We start from the raw sequence: 7,883 nt of genomic DNA, 5'->3' as shown, positions 1-7,883 counted from the left end.
AAAATCTGGCAAAGCAGGCAGGCAGATTGAGTTGCTCACCGAACCATTCAATGATCTATCTGCCATCGGCTACCTGAGTCTGTCACATAAAATTTGCTTGCCGTGAGTCTGCATTGAATAATAGAAATTTCAGTCATAAGAGAGGTTCGGTTGTGCTTAAAACCAGAGCTGAAGATCTAAAGACTAGCTAGAAAGCAAGAAATCCAACCATTTCCAGCTTCCTAGCTAATCTAAATCTCCCAGCACAGCAGAACAAATGATGGTCAGAAAAAGGAAAAATAGCAATTTAGCAGGCAAGTTTGCCAGGTAAGGAGTGAGTGGGCGTGGAGGGTTCCCGCAGGTCATGGGCCGGCGCAGCGTTGTGTTTCTGTGCAGCCTGGATTAATTGTTTTGGGGGGGTGCTCTGGGGGTGAGATTTCTCTGCAGCCAACCAAAATTTTCTCACGGCCCACCGGTTGGTGACCGCTGATTTAAAGTACTGTATACAATCATTGCCACATTCACTTTTTCTTATTCACACCCCACTTACCCAAATGCTATCCAACTAGGTTGGCCAGGCACTAACCAGAGGAACAGGAGCCACCAAATCCATATTCAGAACTATTCAAAAAACTGGGATGCCCCTTTTTATCCCTATTTCCTTGTTTTAGTGATTTGTAAATTTGGCAACTGTCAGTAACATTAAGGTTTCCTTGGACTTTGTACCCAGCTTCCTTTGTTATCTTTTGATGGGGGCTTTTTCCATGTCTTTTGGCTCTTAACAACTTATCTCCCTATTATCTATTTCTGAAGGCATCTTTTGACATTGTGTTTGTCCTGTATCCAGTTAACTTTTAACTTATAGCAGCAATTGTCAATGTCGGCTTAGCTTACACATTTGAAGCTGACTTCTCCATGGCTTTTACAACTTTAAAGATAATTTTATTTCACAGGGTCTTCAATTTTGGTTTATTGGCATCCATTTTGAAGGAAGCTGATTGGAATAACTAATTTAATACTACTGGTACCTGGATTATTATTATGTTATAATTTGTTGCTATTGTTATTTTTATAGTTTAACATACTGCAACCCCACCCACTTTTTGATTGAGTGGATTATAAGAACTGTAAACTAAATAAATAACTTACACCATGCATGTGTGAGACTGATTGTCTTTGTTTTCTCAAAGCTATAAGCGTAGACTGGGAAGTAAACAAAAAGCATCTTCCAGAAGACAACAGCAAATCATTTCTGTCCTTTGACAAGAAAACAACATCGATTTGTGCATAAAATCAAGAGGAATCAAACTGGACTCAACACATACAACAAAAACAATGCAAAATATTTATTTATGAAAAAATAAATAAAATATATTTATATTTTAAAATATATCTACATGCTATTAAACCTCTCATGTCTTAACCTTAACCTGGACAAAATGGTGCATTATAGGGCAGATCACGGTGTCGTCACGTGACCTGTCATGACTTTTTCCCCTTTGCTAAACTGGGCGTGGCCAGTGCATGTTGCATCCGGCCCACGGCCCGTGAGTTTGACAGCCCTGGGTTAACACATAGAATACATCTGGAACCCATGACTCCTGTGGAATTGAAATTTGGCAAATTTTGTAAAACATTTTATTGCATAAAAATTATCATACAGCGTTTTGTGATAATACCAAATGTCATAAAACATTTCCTGTGGTCAACTCCTGATGTCTGACTGTGCTATACAGTTCAACACAGGCTACTTTCAAGGCAAATATGTCTTTGAATATCTTTAGATTTGAATATTTTTAGATTTTTTTCAGGTACATTAGAAGCTCTGCCTTTGTTGAAAGCACTGAGGAATCTGGTAAAGAAATATCTCTGAGATAAAAGGTAACAGTTGTCTAGTTTTAAAATTAAATTCTTAATATACCATAACAATCTAACAAGATAAATTCATGACATCCTTGTAAATTAAAAAAAAAATACAAAATCAACATATATAGACTTTATGTATTAAACCTCTGAGAAACTTAACACACGTTCTTTATGTAAATACCACAGATCTTTGAGGAAAGTATTGGCTCTGTAAATTACGTTGACATTACTGTGTCATTCCAATATTTCCTGTTTCTTTGAAACAGGAAACAAAAAAAAACAAACCCAAAAGTTGATCCTTTACAGGATGGCCAGGTACCCAATTTATTCTCACCCAGAACATCATTACAATGGATTGTTACCAAAATTGAGCAACATCGTTATTTATTTTACATGGCATTCGTATAAATAAAGGGCACACATGCCTTGCACTTAAAACACCCATTTTCCCATTAATCCTATCCCCATGGCAAAACATGGAATTAAAATTTACTCTTTCGACACTAATAACTTGCTCATGTCATCAGTCACAACCTCTTCATCCCAAATATTTCTTATCCACAAGAAAGTAGCTTGGTTGCTTCTTCTTGTGAGCACAGTGGCAGTTTAGACTGGGTTCAGCATCACAACCAGGTCTTTGCTGCTAATCAGTTCTTGTTTAATTCTCAGGAGCAGATTGGCCTCTACTGCATTCATCTCTAGTCCGAGTAGTACTGAGAAGTGTGCTTAATTCTAATCTGCCAAAAGAGAAAATAATTGGATTTATAGATCATAATAAACTGTAAGTGCTCTGCTTGGTTTCAGCTAAGCATGAATTGTGAACACCAGCTTATGACTTGTTCAGCTAACCAAGGTTAAAACAAATAGTGGCTTCAGAAGAAATTTGAGCCCTGCCTTTCTTTCTTATTTTATAGGATGAGTAAAACGAGACTAAACATTACAACCGTCAGTCTTGTCTTATTTTCCTCTCAGTACAGACTTATAGAAATAAGGTAGAATGGATCTCTTAATATCTCTTTCTCTTCTGTTAGGTCAGGTGCAGGTGAACAAGTAAGAGAAGGCAGGAACTTCATCCTCCGTCTTTTTCTCAGTCTCTAAATTAGAGATCCATCTAAAACCACAAACAATCACTGATCACATTTGTGGCCATAGATAAAACTATAAACATGATTGGGGAGGATACCATTACAATGTGATGATCAGATCTAAATGGATCCTTATGGATTTACAAAGATCCTAATATGAAGTATATTATTTTTGAAACAAACTGTGGGAATAGAATAGAATAGAATAGAATAGAATACTTTTATTGGCCAAGTGTGATTGGACACACAAGGAATTTTTCTTGGTGTAAATACTCTTAGTATACATAAAGAAAAGATACATTTGTTAAGAATCAAGAATCATAATGTACAACACTTAATGATAGTCATAGGGTACAATCAACAATCAAATCATACTAGGAAACAGTCAATATACATCGTAAGGATACAAGCGACAAAGTTACAGTCCTAAAATCACAAGTGGGAGGGGATAGGTGATAAGGAGTGATGAGAAGATTAACAGTAATAGTAGTGCAGACTTTGTAAATAGTTGAACAGTGTTGAGGGAATTATTTGTTTAGCAGAGTGATGGCTTTCGGGGGGGAAAAACTGTTCTTGTGTCTAGTTGTTCTGGTGTGCAGTGCTCTATAGCGTCGTTTTGAGGGAAGGAGTTGAAATAGTTTATGTTTGGGATGTGAGGGGTCTGTAAATATTTTCACAGACCTCTTTTTGACTCGTGCAGCATACAGGTGCTCGGTTGAAGGCAGGTGGGTAGTAATTGTTTTTTCTGCAGTCCTAATTATCCTCTGAAGTCTGTGTCTGTCCTGTTGGGTTGCAGAACCAAACCAGACAGTTATAGAGGTGCAGATGATAAGACTCAATAATTCCTCTGTAGAATAATAATAATCTATCTGCATAATAATCTATGCAGGTTCACAGGAAATGCTAAATCCTGATGGTTTGGATTATTTAGATTAGAATGTAATGTGAAGTTATCCAATTGTGTTTTACTCACTACCTATGCATTAGTCTGTTACTCCTCCTTCACTATGCTATTTGAATCTTTGCTAGAGAATCAATTGTGAATCCAGGTCTTGAATCAATGCTATTATGCTGTGGTATTGTATGGACAACTGATGGTGCTGATTAAATTCCTAAATCTAATTATGATAGTTGGGATACAGGAGTCCTCAACTTACAACCACAACTGAGCCCAAAATTTCCATTGCTAAGTGAGACCAGTTGTTAAGTGAGTTTTCCCCCATTTTACAACTCTCCTTGCCACTGTTTGAAGTGAACTGTGGCAGTTGTTAAGTCAGTAACACAGCTTCCCCATTGACTTTGCTTATCAGAAGGTTATAAAAAGTGTTCACATCACTTCTGGACACTGCAATTATCATAAATAACAAGTTAGTTGCCAAGCAGTTGAACTTTGATGACATGACTCTGAGGATCCTGCAAAGGTTGTAAGCCCGAAAAACAGCCACAAGTCCCTTTTTTTCAGCACCGCTGTAACTTTGATCACTTAAACTAATTGCTGTAAGTAGAAGACTACCTATAAAAAGAGTCGGATTTGTGATGTTACTGCTCATTCATGTTATTTTAAAAAAAAGAATCATGCAAAAAGTAAGATCAACTTTTAAAAAAACATTTAGACCTTCCCCCACCTTTCTTCCCCCCACCCCCCGGCCCCAGCTCTTATTTAATTCGACCGTTAAATGAGCGCAATCATTCATTCTTCATTTAAATCGAGGTTTGTCTTTCTATTTCCTTACTCACCACCCAGCAGTTAATGTTCATTCAGAATTCCCCGGGGTGCTTTCTGATGAGTAACGAAGAGGTTGCTTACACGCTGTCTGGAGTTAAGTTTACTTGCTCTCTCCGATTGTAACTTTCCCGTCGCCGAGGCGAAGTGCGGGGCTTCCCGTTTCCCATGTCCATCCCGAGCGACTGCCGCTCCGAAACAGGAGCAGAAGTCGCGGCGTTTTTTGTTTTGCAGCGGCACAACGGGACATGTCGTTATTTCGTCCGAGGAAGGGAAGGGAAGGGCTGGGTCTTTCAGGTTCAAACTTCAAACAGGATCCTGCTCCGCTCTTTCGGCGGCAGCCGTCAGGGCAGGGTTTGATGTGTAACCCTTTTCCCCAACGTGCTGGAACTCGTTTCCACGCCCGTCCCTGCCCACAATCGCTCCCAAGAGAGGGAAGGGCGGGAAATACCTGGGAGGAAAACGGAACAGCGTCCCGACTTGAAGCTCTCAGCACTTTTTCCCAACAGACCAGGGCGGTTTATAGCAGTCGAGTGGCGGGGAAAGCTCGGGGGGGATCCTCGCTCGCCGGGACTCAGCGAAGTAAGTTTCGAGGGTGGGGGTGAGGAGGCCCCGTCCCGCCAGCTTTCCCTCGCTTTGCCCCGCACTTCGGGGATATGCGGGGTGGGAGGCTTTCGGCCGGCCGAGGGACTTCCCGCCTTACACGAGCCCCAGCCGACACCCTTTTGTGATGTTGTTGTTGCGGGTGGCTTTCTTTCTAAGCTCTGCGTCGTGGAGAAGGGCTGGGGGGAGGTTTTTTCCCCGCACGTATACCCTCCGTCTCTTCTAAGGACGGAAAGGTGGACGGCTGCGATTGCCAGGCTCGGCCAAACCAGAGATGGAGGGAGAAAGAAAAATACATAAAAATACAATACAATTGTATTTAGAGTTTGGGGTTTAAAAGGGGGGGGGTGTAAATAAAGGGGAGGAGGGCTCTGTCCTAGCTTGGAAAGAACAAGAGGCGAGGAATGAATAATATGGGGGTGATTTGAGGCTGTCCTGAGCGTGGGGGGAGCTTTGCTGGCGTGAAAGGCGGGGATGGTGTGCTTCAAAATCACTCCATAACGTGGTAAACTTTAGGTGAGGGAGAGGGAAAATGGTTCCGCAGCTTAAGAGTTTTAAGCGAGCGAAAGGAAAGAAGGAAGGCGACGCGGGGCCCTTAAAGAGGCCAAATAAACCGGCCGAAGCTTTTGTGTGATTGGAAGGCTCCCTGAGCAAAAGCAACCGCGAGTGTTAAGTTTAGCCCGAATCTGGTCGCCGCTTTCTTCGCCTCCCACGAACGGTTGAGGGGGGGAAGCAGATAAAAGAAGTTGAGGATTGACGTTTCCAAAGACTTCTGTTATTTTTCCTGAGGAGATTTTCGGGCCGCTTTGTGATGTTTGAATTGCTTTTTATTTAAACAAAAAAACCAAAACAAAACTTGGCTGTGTTTCGAATGCGAAGATGCAACTTTGAAGGAATTAACTTGAAGGCTGGTTTACCTTCGACGACAGCAAGACTTTAAGGTTTTCCTCCTAGTTTCACATGGGGAAGGGAGAGTTTTTAAAGCTTTTTCTCTTCGTGCGGCCCTTCCCACCCCATCCAAGTCTGACTGAGGAAAATTAATGCCATCTAAAGAAGATGAGGGAGACATCTAAATGGGACGATGTAGCACTTTTCAGTTGTGCTTCCTTTGCTTTTGAAATTACTCATCACGTGATAGGAGTACAGTAAGATTTGAATCATGCTTCTGCCACTGTGCCTCACATATGAAAAGCAGGTTTTTATTTATTAAATTCGTATGCTGCCCATCTCTATCTAGCGACTCTGGTTTGCAAATACCATAGATAACAGAATAAAACAATTACAGAATCAAAGCATTAAAACATCAGACATTAAAGTTAAAACATGAAAATATTAAAGTGGATAGAAATCTAGGCAATGAATATGATCCCAATACTGCACTATTTTAAAAATCCATCATTTAAAAACCATTATTTTAAAATCATTTCATGGTAGGATGAGATATTTCAATTTATGATAAACATTATTTTACTTTTGGGACGTGCTAGGAAGGCTTGCAAGTTAAGTTGATGAGTTTGGGTGGTAAGTGTAGAACCCCGACAAGTTGGGCTGCACAAGATGATAATTATATTTTTATTCTATCTTTTATACATTTGGGGCAATTTGCATTAACATTTCTAGAAATTGCTTTTTATTCTTGTGTCATATGTAGCTGTTTTATTTACATACCTTTAAATGACATAACCTAGAAAGTTATACTGTGTGAAGCTGAACCATCCCTTAAAGATTATGAAGGGAATAAATGGATCAAATGACTTTTTTAAATCTCAAGCAGCATATTCACTACTTTAGGGAAGAAAACTCAGGATAAAAAAAAAAGATGTCTTCCCCCATTGAGTCCTTCACAATTTAGAATATTGTAGACGGATGAGGAAAGTAGACAATTTTTTTTACTCTATCTCAAATATCTTCCCCATGATGATGTAGTCTTCTGCTCCCTTAGAGCCAAGTTAATAATACCATTCTATTGTATTCATCTGTAAGATTTATATGTGGCAGTAATCATCTAAAAGTATATGTGTATATAAAGCACAAAAATTACGGGAAACAAGAAGAGATCTGTTATGGACTGCAGTTAAGTAAAGCTTCATTAGAAACAAATGGACTGGACAAGAACCTTAATATCTCAAAGGTGGATAGTGTCAGTCCTTCCAGGTGTAGACCAGGTCAGATACTGTAAGAAATACTAGAACTCTTGATATAAGGCTATACTGTAATAACAGAATCCTGAAAACTTGATAGATTTTGATTTTCTCTCCCTCTTACACCCAAGAGAGTCAAGGAAAACCAAATCTTCATGAAGACTATCTCATAAATCTCTACAGGAAGTCTTCTGCTAAGTACCCTTGGAACAGGATATTTAATGTCATAATCCACAATAAAATAGTCTGTTTTATTCACGTGTAAGGATTTTATATTGCGCTAATCATCAAAATGGGTTCACGTAACTCAAAGCAGCTAAAAGCTGCAATCCCATAATCCTCAGAAAAATCTCCCAGAAATCATGAGATATAGCATTTGTTTAACCAATGGAGATCTTGCTAAGGTACAAGATGCACCACAGCTAGTGCTGTTCTACTGATATACTAAAATGGGATTGGAAGTAGATCCCAAACTGCATTTTTTAC

At 39.6% G+C, this 7,883-nt stretch overlaps 1 protein-coding gene and 1 long non-coding RNA gene across 2 annotated transcripts in view; one reads left to right on the top strand and one right to left on the bottom strand.

Moving 5' to 3' along the window:
- Nucleotides 1-1,303: 1,303 nt before the first annotated feature.
- On the bottom strand, nucleotides 1,304-4,947 carry LOC148132984 (uncharacterized). Its single transcript, XR_015745664.1, has 2 exons — nucleotides 4,668-4,947; nucleotides 1,304-2,582 (listed from the first exon to the last, which is right to left on the bottom strand). It is a non-coding gene; the product is annotated as an uncharacterized LOC148132984 (long non-coding RNA).
- A 158-nt stretch (nucleotides 4,948-5,105) lies between these two features.
- SACK1B (scaffolding CK1 anchoring protein B) overlaps nucleotides 5,106-7,883 on the top strand; it is a 38,954-nt gene continuing 36,176 nt past the window's right edge. Inside the window, exon 1 of the mRNA XM_026665244.2 lies at nucleotides 5,106-5,235. The gene's annotated coding sequence lies outside the window, so the exon portion shown is untranslated. The remainder of the gene's footprint in view (nucleotides 5,236-7,883) is intronic.

Source organism: Notechis scutatus, chromosome 1, assembly GCF_049901735.1.
Source record: "Notechis scutatus isolate UNSWTSFEM ecotype Mainland chromosome 1, rNotScu1.2, whole genome shotgun sequence".
In the NCBI taxonomy this organism is placed as follows: domain Eukaryota; kingdom Metazoa; phylum Chordata; class Lepidosauria; order Squamata; family Elapidae; genus Notechis; species Notechis scutatus.
Note: the sequence above shows the minus strand (reverse complement) of the source record. Positions and strands in the feature narration are given on the sequence as shown.